The 14,857-nt window shown below is 42.7% G+C and overlaps 1 protein-coding gene across 1 annotated transcript in view; it reads right to left on the bottom strand.

Moving 5' to 3' along the window:
- Positions 1-14,857, bottom strand: part of NDRG2 (NDRG family member 2) — a 2,287,731-nt gene that overhangs the window by 1,575,495 nt on the left and 697,379 nt on the right. The gene's annotated exons all lie outside the window — the stretch shown is intronic.

Below are 14,857 nucleotides of genomic sequence, written 5' to 3'. Positions count from 1 at the left end.
TGTGGTCTTATCCCCTGCGGGGTAGGTTTTCCATGGTGCTTATAGCAGAAATGAATGCAATGGCCTATCCATTTAGAGATGGTTTGCTTTGAAATGGCCTTCCCCTCTGCCCCTGCAGCAAATGCAAACAGCAGCTGTTTAGATTCCTGAGAGGTTTAGTCCTGTCCAAATAAAATCTAAGTTGTTTGTGCGCGTCCAATGAGTGCAGTATTCGTTCCCCTTTGTTTTGTGGATTAGAAAAGAAGGTTGGCAAATGAATGGATTAAGAGCCACACTGGATACCACCTTGGGCATGAAGGCGGGATTGGTCCTGAGGGACACCCTGTTCACATGAAAAATGATGAAAGGCTCCACTGCCCTGAGGGCCTGTTATTCAGACACCCTTCTTGCTGAAGTGATGTCTAAAAGGAAGGCTGTTTTCCAAGAAAGGAATTTCAACTCTGCATTTACAGCTGGCTCAAAAGGAGGTACAGTGAGTTTTTCCAATATAAAGTTAAGGTCCCAGGCTGGAGTTGGGGCTCTCATGGGTGGTCTTAAGTTTTTGGCCCCTCTGAGGAACTGCTTGAGCAGTGGATGAGAGAAGAGGAGAGGTTCTGTGTTATAATGAGCTGAAATGGCTGAGACATGAATTTTGATGGAAGAAAAAGACAGGCCCTTGTGAAGCATCTCAGTTAAGTATTGAAGAATCTGAGGTAAATTGGGCGCTGCTGTGCCCACCCCCTGAGTTTGGTTCCAGGAACAGAATCTTTTCTATTTTTTGGCCTCCTTGCCTCCAGAATGACATCCATCACCTGCTTATTGAGGGATGGTAACAGAGAGATCAGGTAATTAGCCAGGCTGCCAGGTTCAGGGTTTGAAGCTGCGGGTGCAGAATCTGACCCTCCTGCTGGGACAGCAGGGCAGGGGTCTGAGGCAGGTGCCATGGTGCCAGCAGTGACACACTGCGCAAAAGGGGGTACCAGTGTTGGCATGGCCAGTCTGGTGCAATCAGTACCATCCTTGGTTTGTCCTGTTTGATCTTTAGTAGTACCTTGGAGGGGAAAGGCATAAACTGATAGGTTTTTCCAGGTGAAGGACAGGGCATCCACTTTCCAAGCTTGTTTGTGGGGAGCCCTTGTGCAGAATTTTTCCAACTGGTAGTTCTGGTGGGAGGCAAACAGGTCTATATCTGGGCTCCCTCATTTGTTTCTCAACATGTTGAATTTCTTTGGTTCCAGTTTCCACTTGTGTGGGTCCATGAGATTTCTGCTTAGTTTGTCTGCCAGTGTATTTAATTTTCCTGGCAGAAATTGAGCCTGTAGGTGCACTTGGCAGCTCAAGGCTGTGTTCCACAGAGCCATGGCTAGTCTGCAGAGAGGGTATGAGTGGGTTCCCCCTGCTTATGTACCACATGACAGTGGTGTTGTCCGTCTTTACCATTGATTGCCCTGGAAGAATGTGTTCCTTGAAGGCTATCAGAGCATTCTTTGCAGCTAACATTTCTTTTTGATTGATATGCAGGTGCATTTGACTTGGGTTCCATTTGCCATGAATGCACTTCCCTGCCAAGTGAGCCCCCCATGCATAGTCTGGATGTGTCTGTTGTTAGGGTTTGGGTGGAAGGGGGTAGAGTGAATGGCAGTCCCTTGTTTTGGTGGCAGGCCTCTGCCCACCAAAGGAACTCTATCTGTAGACAAGGTATGATAGGAATCATTGCTTCTAGATCCTGAGAATGTTGACACCATAGGTTTTTTAGATACCATTGCAGTTTCCTCATATGCAGTCTTGCATATGGAATTAGGTGAATGCAGGAGGCCATGAACCCCAGGGCTTGCAGTATTTTCCTTGCAGATAGCTGGGTCTTTGTGGCCAGTAGTTTGAAGTAGGCTGTCAAGCTAACTTGTTTCTCTGGTGTGAGGAAAGCCATCTGGGAAGTTGTGTTCAAGCTTTCTCCCAGGAATACAATTTGTTGGCAGGGTACAAGATGTGATGTCCTTTCATTTATGGTGTACCCCAGAGAAGTTAGCAATTTCTGTACAAACACCAGATTATTCAATAGTATGTCCTGGGTTTCTGCCTGAATTAGACAATCATCCAGGTATGGGTATATATGGATATTTATTTGCCTGCAAAATGCAATGACTGGAGCTAGGCACTTTGTGAATACCCTGGGCACAGTAGATAAGCCAAAGGGCAGTACAGAGAACTGATAGTGCATGTAGCCTGCCTTGAAGCATATGTATCTTCTGCAAGATTCCCTTATTGGGATGTGCAGGTAGGCTTCCTTTAAATCCAGTGTTGCCAACCAGGCATCCTTGCCTAGCATAGGAAGCAGCTGGTGAAGAGTCAGCATCTTGAATTTTGAGATTACCAAAAAGGTGTTTAGGATAGACAGGTCCAGGATAGGACACCAGGAGCTGTCTTTTCTGGGTACCAGGAAAAGTTTTGAGTAGAAAGCTTGTCCCCTTTCCTCATCTGGAACAGGTTGAATAGCCCTGATGCTTAACAGAGAGAGAGAGAGAGAATTTGCTTTTAAGCCTCTGCCCACTGATTTGGGGGCAGATATGGCCAACCGTTTGGGGTTGGTAAGGAGTGGAAGTGGAAATTGTATCCTTGGGAAACTATATTTAAACCCATTTGTCCTGGGTAATGAGTTCCCAATTTTTTGCCTGCAGGGCGAGCTTTCCCCCTAAAGGAACAGTCAGTTGAGAAGTGCTTGGAAGGTTTTAAGTTAAGTCATTGAGACAGCTTACCATAGGGGGGAGTCTTACCACTCCCTGCTTTGGAAGTGGGAGCCTCCCACTGCTTAGTCCTGTGCATACCCTGGGACTGAAGCCTGGGTGTTCTGTTGGTTCTGGGTTTGGACTGAGAAGGCCTGGATGAGGCAGGAAAGGACCAATTTTTAGAGGGCCAATGCCTACTAAATCTGGGAGGCTGTACTTGCAGGAAAGCTTTAACAGTTTGTAAAGATTTAGCTTTTTCCTCCATCTTTTTAAGTACTTCTTCTGCTTTGTTGCCAAACAAGCGGTCTTGGTTTAAGGGAGCATCCAGCAATTTAGCTTTAACATGATCTGGCAAAGATTGCTCCTTAAGCCAAGCATGCCTTCTAAGTACAGACCCAGTGACAGCAGCCCTGCAAGATGCCTCTAGTGAATCAAAACCACATTGCAAAGTATGTTTTCCAACTTGTTCAGCAGAATGCATTAAATCCTGTAAATCTTTATTTCCAGCACAGTCAGGAATCAACATAATTTTCTGTTTAAGCAATCCAATAATACGCTGCTGATACTTTAACATATGAAACTGGCAGTTTAAGGCCCTAAAAGGTTGCAGAAGTGTATACCTTCTTACCCCATCTATCCAGTGCCCTCTATCAGAGGGGGTAGGATTTCTGGCAGTAGTAGCCTTAATGTCCTTGGGTCCCTGTGAAATGGTCTCAGGATCCGCAGTAGGATTTTTAAAGAGGAACTTGTGAGAGTCAGGAACCTTGTAATATCTATCAGGTTTTCTGGTAGCAGGAGGTAGAGAGTCACAGGCCGAGCTAGACTCTGAGAAGGCATCATCAACAATGTCCAGTACAGGGGGATAGCTAAAGGCCTGTGTTGGGGCAGGAGTAAGAAATCCCTAAGCCTCTTTTTAGAGTCAGAGTAATCCTGGCTTTCCCAGCGATAATGCTCCCTAAGAGTATGCAAGGTTTTACCAAAAGAGAAATCCTCTGGTGGGGAAGCAGAGGGAATAGAGTCCTCTGCATCAGAATCCTCATAAGTAGGTAAGGACAAATCTTGGTCATCAGAGGAAACAGAAAAATTCAGGGTCCTGATCAGAAGAATCATAAGGAAACTCAGTCCTAAGTCTCTTAGAGGGAGAAGGGTGGCTTCCCCTGATTAGAGTAATAAGGTCTTCAGCCATTCTTATCATTTGTTTTTTAGACATAGAGGCCTGACCATGCGGTCTGGGGTCGGGGCCTAAGCAAGGAATGCAGTACGAACAAAAATCTTTATGAGGTATTTACTTTCCACAAGAAATACAATTATTAACTTTTACTGACATCAGTTTAGAGCAAGAAAAAGTTTCCCCAACGGGGTACTTAGCTTAGTTGAAGACTTCGGTTCTGAAACTCTAAAACAAAAATTTCAGGAGTCGGCCGACCAGCACTTGCGAACTGCTTCTGCTTTGGGCAGCACACGGCAAGAAAGACTGATGTAATGGCATCGGCTGCATGCTTTATACCCCTGACTACCTGACATCATGGAAGATGAGATAGCAACAGATGCAGGACCCAAGACTTTGATAATCAGGCCGAGTGAGGGCTACTGCAAGCAGATAACCCAACAGAACATCATGGTTATTGTTTCTTCTTTGGTTTCCATTGGGAGTTCAAAATATTCCACGAGTACCCACAGCTATTTACAGCCCTTGTTTTGTACTGCATATCAGTCGCTTCAAACGCTACATTTCTTCACGTGCATTCGAACTTATTCCAGTGAAGAACTGGCTGAACCTGCTTAGAAGAGTTTCTGCAATGAAGCCTCAGAAAGTTGCATGGTTTATAGTGGTATGACATCTATATCTCTAATCATGACATGACTAATAAACGATTAAAGTATTCTAATTAACAGTAATATAGCTACATACAAAGTACCCAGCAGGTAGCATAAATTACAATGTACTTCTCTCTCTTTGAAGATTTACTGTAGAAATGTGTGATACATCTAGTACATGTGACTGGGGACTGTTTCTTTAAGGTAAGGACAGGTAAGTGATAGGTACATGAAAGCTAATCTTAAGCAATGTCTGAGACAGTAAACAGGTGTGTATGCGTTTTTATATTTCACCTTCCTGGGAATGTATATTCTTCGTACTAATGCACAGATATGACAAGCTGTCAGAATTAATTTTATTTTGACAATATAAGCTCTTTTGGGACTTGCTGTGTAATTTTTTTTCTAACACTTTGTATTGTTGCACTGACAAGCAAGCTCTTCTAGAACCTCAATTGACTGATTATACATGGAGAACAAGGCCATTTTTGTATTTTCAAACAGTTTATGTTAAAACAATATATTTTTACTATCTCTGTTGTAATGTTTTAATATTTTGTACAATTGTCCTGCTGTAAATGTGGAGTTTTTCTGCCCGGGCTTCCACTGAGAAAGGAAATGTATCCAGTCAGATTTTCTCGGTAAATAAATAAACAATGCATAAATTGAGATGATTATTTTACAACCAATGATGTCTCTGAAGCAAACTGACTTGCCCATAGTAACAAGTAACAGTAGAGCTACTAAAACTCCCAGGAGTAGATCTTGAGGAACTAAACACATACAGGGTCAGTACACATGGACATTTGCAGAGGTGGTCACCAGAAGTGACAGAGAAGTACTCCTACCAGTACAAACTGCAGGACAACAACGGGTATTTTCTACGTCTAATGCTCAGACTCAAGTTCATTACGCACAATACAAACATTTTAACAGCCATTAAACTGTAGTGACAAGTACATATAAATAAAACACTGTATGTAACTACTGCTTTACTGCAAGTTTGCAGACATAACTCACAAACTGCAGAATGCATGTGTTGCAGAACCCAGGTGGCATTTTGTAAATATGCAGGTCAGTTTGATAGCTTAGTTTATTCTCAGGATGATTATCACAAAGATTTCTACTGAGGTAGCATCTATGATTCATGCTCACAGCTAGGATTCAACAAGAACTGAAAACTGTGAAAGCTGTGGTTGAAGGGCAAAATGTTCAGTCAACATAGTTGATGACATTCTAATTTGGTGGGGGGACGTACAATGGAGGAACAAGATTTGTATCTAATAGGGCTGCTTGATACAGTGAGATCTTAAGTTTTTAAGTTTGATAGGGCCAACTGCCAAACTGCATGACTTGTCTGAAAAACATGGATCTCATTTTAACTGTAGACAGGTTACAACTACATACTGGCAAGGTCACAATTAGTATCATTCAGAAGCTTCTGACGAAGTCATTTTAGGGGTTTCATGGGGCAGTATTTCCTTTACTTGTCAGATGTTGGAGTACCACGAAATGAACTACAAAACATGAAACCCCGCATTCTGTTGGTCATCAAAACACGAGATCGAAATTGTTTGAACATGTAAATACTAGCGTACAGACTCTCAAGTTATGTGATGTGATTCTGCGCATAGCTTAGAATGTAAATGCCGGTCAGCAAGGTCTACTGTGCAGTGTCTTCCAAGAGGGTAGACAACTTGCTTATGAATTCAGAGCAGAGACAAAAAAATAAATTCTACCTATCCTTTGCAAATTGCAGGATTACATTAAGAAAATCATATTATGCAAATATATTTATCTCTGTATAAGAGAATTACAATCGAACTGTGCGGTGGTGCAGCAGCAGAGGTGTCGCCTCACAGCAAGAGGTTCTCCGGTTCGATTTTAAGCTGGAGTGTCTTCTGTCTGGAACCTGCATGTCCTCCTTGCGATCATGTGGGTTTCCTCCAGGTGCTCCTGTTTCCTCCCACAATATAAAGACATGCATCTGGAGCGTTTCTCCCGAGGCCTCCGGTAAAAATTGGCTTCATTCCAAGTCAGACTTTATCAGTTAACAAATGTTAAATAAATAAATAGAATCCATCAAAACTCAGAGCAGAGCATAACTAAATAACATGTAATCAAAACATATCTACAAGTGCTGCATGATGGAGACACATCTAGAACTGCTGCATGATGGAGACACATCTAGAACTGCTGCATGATGGAGACACATCTAGAACTGCTGCATGATGGAGACACATCTACAACTGCTGCATGATGGAGACACGTCTGGAACTGCCACACAACCTGTGTCAATGTCAGCAGAAAACTGCAGGAGCTAAAGGTCTGCACCAGCAAAGACTCCGAACTTCAGCCTCTGTGACTCTATATGGATTTAGGGATTATTTTATTTACTTAGGCATTACAGTGCCATTACTCCAGTTCAGTTTTATATAAGACAAATTAATCCCATCACATATTTTTGTTTTGCTTTTTTGTTTTTCCTCCCCACAGGACCTCACCCATTCGCTCCACTATCAGTTCCCAGTTAATCCATTCCTTCTGTGGGGTAGCCAAGAGCCCTATGACTCATTGCTTCTTACCTAAGAATTTCAGTTGTCCCTATGTTCCCTATCTCTAGTGGGCTATCTTACTAATCGTACACGCTCCCGCTGGAAGACCGCTCCTATCTTGATCTCTTTTCCAACCTCCTCTACTGCTGTCTTCCAAAGGAAAGCAAGGATGCGTGTCACTTCCACATGCCAATTTCCCCTGATTTATTCAACACTCTGCTCGGACACGTGTTGTGAGCCAGAATTGCCTTCCTTTCTCCCTTAAGGACAGGCAAGTCAGCAGCTGCCATTTAATCCCATCCTCCACAGCCAGCTTCTACAGGCACACCGGTCACTAGTCTACTGGGTCATCTAAAGCATAGGGAGGGCTTTATCTGTGTAGGACACTAAAGAACTGGCTTGAAATTAATCACATCTATGTATAAAGTACAAGGAACAAGGAAGTGATAGTATATAATTATACAAATACGTTCATAGGTTCACAGGGGATTACTTGGCTAACAGCTTAAAAGCCCTTACAATCTCAGCCATTATTACCTAAATTTTACCCAGTTTTCAATCCCTAAGGGGTCCAGGATGGCTTAGGTTTGTGCCTATGCCTTTGAGTATTTTACAGACTGCCCCTGCCCATAAGGGACATGGGCACCACCCTAGCTATGAGTTTATGATTCCCCATCCATTGATCTAAACTGCATTTGAAGAGGGTCAGGGAAAGGCTCTGCTTTAAATGAACAATAAGCCTGTTCCAGAGAAGTGGTAATCTCTGTGACACACATCTGTCTTTCCAGCAAGTTCTGTTCATGTCACAGTCCAGGTTTAGATACCTAGATCGAGTGACGCTCATGCAGTTAGTCTTGTGAATGTGTAAGAGTATCATCAGGGCTGGATTTGTGCCTTGTAGGTTAGGCACAGATCATCCCTCAACACTCAGAAGGAGACAGCGTAAAGGGATAGGGCTTTTAGACTGTCTGTATAGTAAATATTCTTTAGTCCCTGTATTTTTTTGTAAGGAACCTCTGAGGCCACTTCAGCTGTTGTAAGTGTCTGGTAAAGTACATGCCAAAAGGTGCACTGTACTGTTGGTCTGACGCTGGCCGAACAGAATGGGATTATAACTTCCTTATCTGGATGCCACGCCTTTACTTATAAGCTGTGCCACATACAGGCCTTCCTCACCACTGTGGACACATGGCAGTCAAAGTTCAGGCTACTATCTGTGTACCTAGATCTCTCACCTCTGAATCCACTCTTAGGTGTATGCTATTAATGTTGTAATTTGTGAGGGTATTTGAAAGGGCATAATTATGCATTTTTTTTGCCTTTAGTTTTAGGCCATGGCTCTGGCACCAATCATTTGTCTGACTCAGACCCTTCTGAAGGATATCTACATCACTGGGAGAATTCAATGATTGCCCCCCAACATGCAGTTGTAAGCAAACCTATTCAGCCAAATGCCTTCTACGTTAGACTGAACTTCAGAGAAGTATATTATGAACAGGAAATGTCCCATCACTGGGCCCTGTAGTGGATCAGTAGATGGCCTCTTGCTGAAACCATTTGGCTATCCAGCTGATGACATAGGGTTTTATGACCAGTTTTGTAAGTGTATTTATTGTTTCCAAGTGGGAAACTGTGTCATATATTGGTCAAGGTAGGCAGTATGCACTGTTTTACCCTCATTCATGACCCTAGTGACTTTTTAAAGAAGTCTGCCACATTGATCAGGCATGAGCTGCCCTTGACAGGGCTAAATTGGGTTGGGTGCAGTTTGTAGAGGTTTGCTACGTTGTTACACAACAGACCCATGATTACCATGATTAATTGGGTTGGGTGCAGTTTGTAGAGGTTTGCTATGTTGTTACACAACAGACCCATGATTACCATGATTAATTGGGTTGGGTGCAGTTTGTAGAGGTTTGCTATGTTGTTACACAACAGACCCATGATTACCATGATTAATTGGGTTGGGTGCAGTTTGTAGAGGTTTGCTACGTTGTTACACAACAGACCCATGATTACCATGATTAATTGGGTTGGGTGCAGTTTGTAGAGGTTTGCTACGTTGTTACACAACAGACCCATGATTACCATGATTAATTGGGTTGGGTGCAGTTTGTAGAGGTTTGCTACGTTGTTACACAACAGACCCATGATTACCATGATTAATTGGGTTGGGTGCAGTTTGTAGAGGTTTGCTACGTTGTTACACAACAGACCCATGATTACCATGATTAATTGGGTTGGGTGTAGTTTGTAGAGGTTTGCTACGTTGTTACACAACAGACCCATGATTACCATGATTAATTGGGTTGGGTGCAGTTTGTAGAGGTTTGCTACGTTGTTACACAACAGACCCATGATTACCATGATTAATTGGGTTGGGTGCAGTTTGTAGAGGTTTGCTACGTTGTTACACAACAGACCCATGATTACCATGATTAATTTGGTTGGGTGCAGTTTGTAGAGGTTTGCTACGTTGTTACACAACAGACCCATGATTACCGTGATTAATTGGGTTGGGTGCAGTTTGTAGAGGTTTGCTACGTTGTTACACAACAGACCCATGATTACCATGATTAATTGGGTTGGGTGCAGTTTGTAGAGGTTTGCTACGTTGTTACACAACAGACCCATGATTACCATGATTAATTGGGTTGGGTGTAGTTTGTAGAGGTTTGCTACGTTGTTACACAACAGACCCACGATTACCATGATTAATTGGGTTGGGTGCAGTTTGTAGAGGTTTGCTACGTTGTTACACAACAGACCCGTGATTACCATGATTAATTGGGTTGGGTGCAGTTTGTAGAGGTTTGCTACGTTGTTACACAACAGACCCACGATTACCATGATTAATTGGGTTGGGTGCAGTTTGTAGAGGTTTGCTACGTTGTTACACAACAGACCCATGATTACCATGATTAATTGGGTTGGGTGCAGTTTGTAGAGGTTTGCTACGTTGTTACACAACAGACCCATGATTACCATGATTAATTGGGTTGGGTGCAGTTTGTAGAGGTTTGCTACGTTGTTACACAACAGACCCATGATTACCATGATTAATTGGGTTGGGTGCAGTTTGTAGAGGTTTGCTACGTTGTTACACAACAGACCCATGATTACCATGATTAATTGGGTTGGGTGCAGTTTGTAGAGGTTTGCTACGTTGTTACACAACAGACCCATGATTACCATGATTAATTGGGTTGGGTGCAGTTTGTAGAGGTTTGCTACGTTGTTACACAACAGACCCATGATTACCATGATTAATTGGGTTGGGTGCAGTTTGTAGAGGTTTGCTACGTTGTTACACAACAGACCCATGATTACCATGATTAATTGGGTTGGGTGCAGTTTGTAGAGGTTTGCTACGTTGTTACACAACAGACCCATGATTACCATGATTAATTGGGTTGGGTGCAGTTTGTAGAGGTTTGCTACGTTGTTACACAACAGACCCATGATTACCATGATTAATTGGGTTGGGTGCAGTTTGTAGAGGTTTGCTACGTTGTTACACAACAGACCCATGATTACCATGATTAATTGGGTTGGGTGCAGTTTGTAGAGGTTTGCTACGTTGTTACACAACAGACCCATGATTACCATGATTAATTGGGTTGGGTGCAGTTTGTAGAGGTTTGCTACGTTGTTACACAACAGACCCATGATTACCATGATTAATTGGGTTGGGTGCAGTTTGTAGAGGTTTGCTACGTTGTTACACAACAGACCCATGATTACCATGATTAATTGGGTTGGGTGCAGTTTGTAGAGGTTTGCTACGTTGTTACACAACAGACCCATGATTACCATGATTAATTGGGTTGGGTGCAGTTTGTAGAGGTTTGCTACGTTGTTACACAACAGACCCATGATTACCATGATTAATTGGGTTGGGTGCAGTTTGTAGAGGTTTGCTACGTTGTTACACAACAGACCCATGATTACCATGATTAATTGGGTTGGGTGCAGTTTGTAGAGGTTTGCTACGTTGTTACACAACAGACCCATGATTACCATGATTAATTGGGTTGGGTGCAGTTTGTAGAGGTTTGCTACGTTGTTACACAACAGACCCATGATTACCATGATTAATTGGGTTGGGTGCAGTTTGTAGAGGTTTGCTACGTTGTTACACAACAGACCCATGATTACCATGATTAATTGGGTTGGGTGCAGTTTGTAGAGGTTTGCTACGTTGTTACACAACAGACCCATGATTACCATGATTAATTGGGTTGGGTGCAGTTTGTAGAGGTTTGCTACGTTGTTACACAACAGACCCATGATTACCATGATTAATTGGGTTGGGTGCAGTTTGTAGAGGTTTGCTACGTTGTTACACAACAGACCCATGATTACCATGATTAATTGGGTTGGGTGCAGTTTGTAGAGGTTTGCTACGTTGTTACACAACAGACCCATGATTACCATGATTAATTGGGTTGGGTGCAGTTTGTAGAGGTTTGCTACGTTGTTACACAACAGACCCATGATTACCATGATTAATTGGGTTGGGTGCAGTTTGTAGAGGTTTGCTACGTTGTTACACAACAGACCCATGATTACCATGATTAATTGGGTTGGGTGCAGTTTGTAGAGGTTTGCTACGTTGTTACACAACAGACCCATGATTACCATGATTAATTGGGTTGGGTGCAGTTTGTAGAGGTTTGCTACGTTGTTACACAACAGACCCATGATTACCATGATTAATTGGGTTGGGTGCAGTTTGTAGAGGTTTGCTACGTTGTTACACAACAGACCCATGATTACCATGATTAATTGGGTTGGGTGCAGTTTGTAGAGGTTTGCTACGTTGTTACACAACAGACCCATGATTACCATGATTAATTGGGTTGGGTGCAGTTTGTAGAGGTTTGCTACGTTGTTACACAACAGACCCATGATTACCATGATTAATTGGGTTGGGTGCAGTTTGTAGAGGTTTGCTACGTTGTTACACAACAGACCCATGATTACCATGATTAATTGGGTTGGGTGCAGTTTGTAGAGGTTTGCTACGTTGTTACACAACAGACCCATGATTACCATGATTAATTGGGTTGGGTGCAGTTTGTAGGTTTTTACACGTTGTTACACAACAGACCCATGATTACCATGATTAATTGGGTTGGGTGCAGTTTGTAGAGGTTTGCTACGTTGTTACACAACAGACCCATGATTACCATGATTAATTGGGTTGGGTGCAGTTTGTAGAGGTTTGCTACGTTGTTACACAACAGACCCATGATTACCATGATTAATTGGGTTGGGTGCAGTTTGTAGAGGTTTGCTACGTTGTTACACAACAGACCCATGATTACCATGATTAATTGGGTTGGGTGCAGTTTGTAGAGGTTTGCTACGTTGTTACACAACAGACCCATGATTACCATGATTAATTGGGTTGGGTGCAGTTTGTAGAGGTTTGCTACGTTGTTACACAACAGACCCATGATTACCATGATTAATTGGGTTGGGTGCAGTTTGTAGAGGTTTGCTACGTTGTTACACAACAGACCCATGATTACCATGATTAATTGGGTTGGGTGCAGTTTGTAGAGGTTTGCTACGTTGTTACACAACAGACCCATGATTACCATGATTAATTGGGTTGGGTGCAGTTTGTAGAGGTTTGCTACGTTGTTACACAACAGACCCATGATTACCATGATTAATTGGGTTGGGTGCAGTTTGTAGAGGTTTGCTACGTTGTTACACAACAGACCCATGATTACCATGATTAATTGGGTTGGGTGCAGTTTGTAGAGGCAGTTTGTAGAGGTTTGCTACGTTGTTACACAACAGACCCATGATTACCATGATTAATTGGGTTGGGTGCAGTTTGTAGAGGTTTGCTACGTTGTTACACAACAGACCCATGATTACCATGATTAATTGGGTTGGGTGCAGTTTGTAGAGGTTTGCTACGTTGTTACACAACAGACCCATGATTACCATGATTAATTGGGTTGGGTGCAGTTTGTAGAGGTTTGCTACGTTGTTACACAACAGACCCATGATTACCATGATTAATTGGGTGCAGTTTGTAGAGGTTTGCTACGTTGTTACACAACAGACCCATGATTACCATGATTAATTGGGTTGGGTGCAGTTTGTAGAGGTTTGCTACGTTGTTACACAACAGACCCATGATTACCATGATTAATTGGGTTGGGTGCAGTTTGTAGAGGTTTGCTACGTTGTTACACAACAGACCCATGATTACCATGATTAATTGGGTTGGGTGCAGTTTGTAGAGGTTTGCTACGTTGTTACACAACAGACCCATGATTACCATGATTAATTGGGTTGGGTGCAGTTTGTAGAGGTTTGCTACGTTGTTACACAACAGACCCATGATTACCATGATTAATTGGGTTGGGTGCAGTTTGTAGAGGTTTGCTACGTTGTTACACAACAGACCCATGATTACCATGATTAATTGGGTTGGGTGCAGTTTGTAGAGGTTTGCTACGTTGTTACACAACAGACCCATGATTACCATGATTAATTGGGTTGGGTGCAGTTTGTAGAGGTTTGCTACGTTGTTACACAACAGACCCATGATTACCATGATTAATTGGGTTGGGTGCAGTTTGTAGAGGTTTGCTACGTTGTTACACAACAGACCCATGATTACCATGATTAATTGGGTTGGGTGCAGTTTGTAGAGGTTTGCTACGTTGTTACACAACAGACCCATGATTACCATGATTAATTGGGTTGGGTGCAGTTTGTAGAGGTTTGCTACGTTGTTACACAACAGACCCATGATTACCATGATTAATTGGGTTGGGTGCAGTTTGTAGAGGTTTGCTACGTTGTTACACAACAGACCCATGATTACCATGATTAATTGGGTTGGGTGCAGTTTGTAGAGGTTTGCTACGTTGTTACACAACAGACCCATGATTACCATGATTAATTGGGTTGGGTGCAGTTTGTAGAGGTTTGCTACGTTGTTACACAACAGACCCATGATTACCATGATTAATTGGGTTGGGTGCAGTTTGTAGAGGTTTGCTACGTTGTTACACAACAGACCCATGATTACCATGATTAATTGGGTTGGGTGCAGTTTGTAGAGGTTTGCTACGTTGTTACACAACAGACCCATGATTACCATGATTAATTGGGTTGGGTGCAGTTTGTAGAGGTTTGCTACGTTGTTACACAACAGACCCATGATTACCATGATTAATTGGGTTGGGTGCAGTTTGTAGAGGTTTGCTACGTTGTTACACAACAGACCCATGATTACCATGATTAATTGGGTTGGGTGCAGTTTGTAGAGGTTTGCTACGTTGTTACACAACAGACCCATGATTACCATGATTAATTGGGTTGGGTGCAGTTTGTAGAGGTTTGCTACGTTGTTACACAACAGACCCATGATTACCATGATTAATTGGGTTGGGTGCAGTTTGTAGAGGTTTGCTACGTTGTTACACAACAGACCCATGATTACCATGATTAATTGGGTTGGGTGCAGTTTGTAGAGGTTTGCTACGTTGTTACACAACAGACCCATGATTACCATGATTAATTGGGTTGGGTGCAGTTTGTAGAGGTTTGCTACGTTGTTACACAACAGACCCATGATTACCATGATTAATTGGGTTGGGTGCAGTTTGTAGAGGTTTGCTACGTTGTTACACAACAGACCCATGATTACCATGATTAATTGGGTTGGGTGCAGTTTGTAGAGGTTTGCTACGTTGTTACACAACAGACCCATGATTACCATGATTAATTGGGTTGGGTGCAGTTTGT

This window comes from Protopterus annectens, chromosome 16.part0, assembly GCF_019279795.1.
Source record: "Protopterus annectens isolate FY-2018-M chromosome 16.part0, PAN1.0, whole genome shotgun sequence".
Classification (NCBI taxonomy): Eukaryota; Metazoa; Chordata; order Ceratodontiformes; family Protopteridae; genus Protopterus; species Protopterus annectens.
The sequence above is the reverse complement of the archived record's forward strand: the minus strand, read 5'-3'. Positions and strand labels throughout refer to the sequence as shown.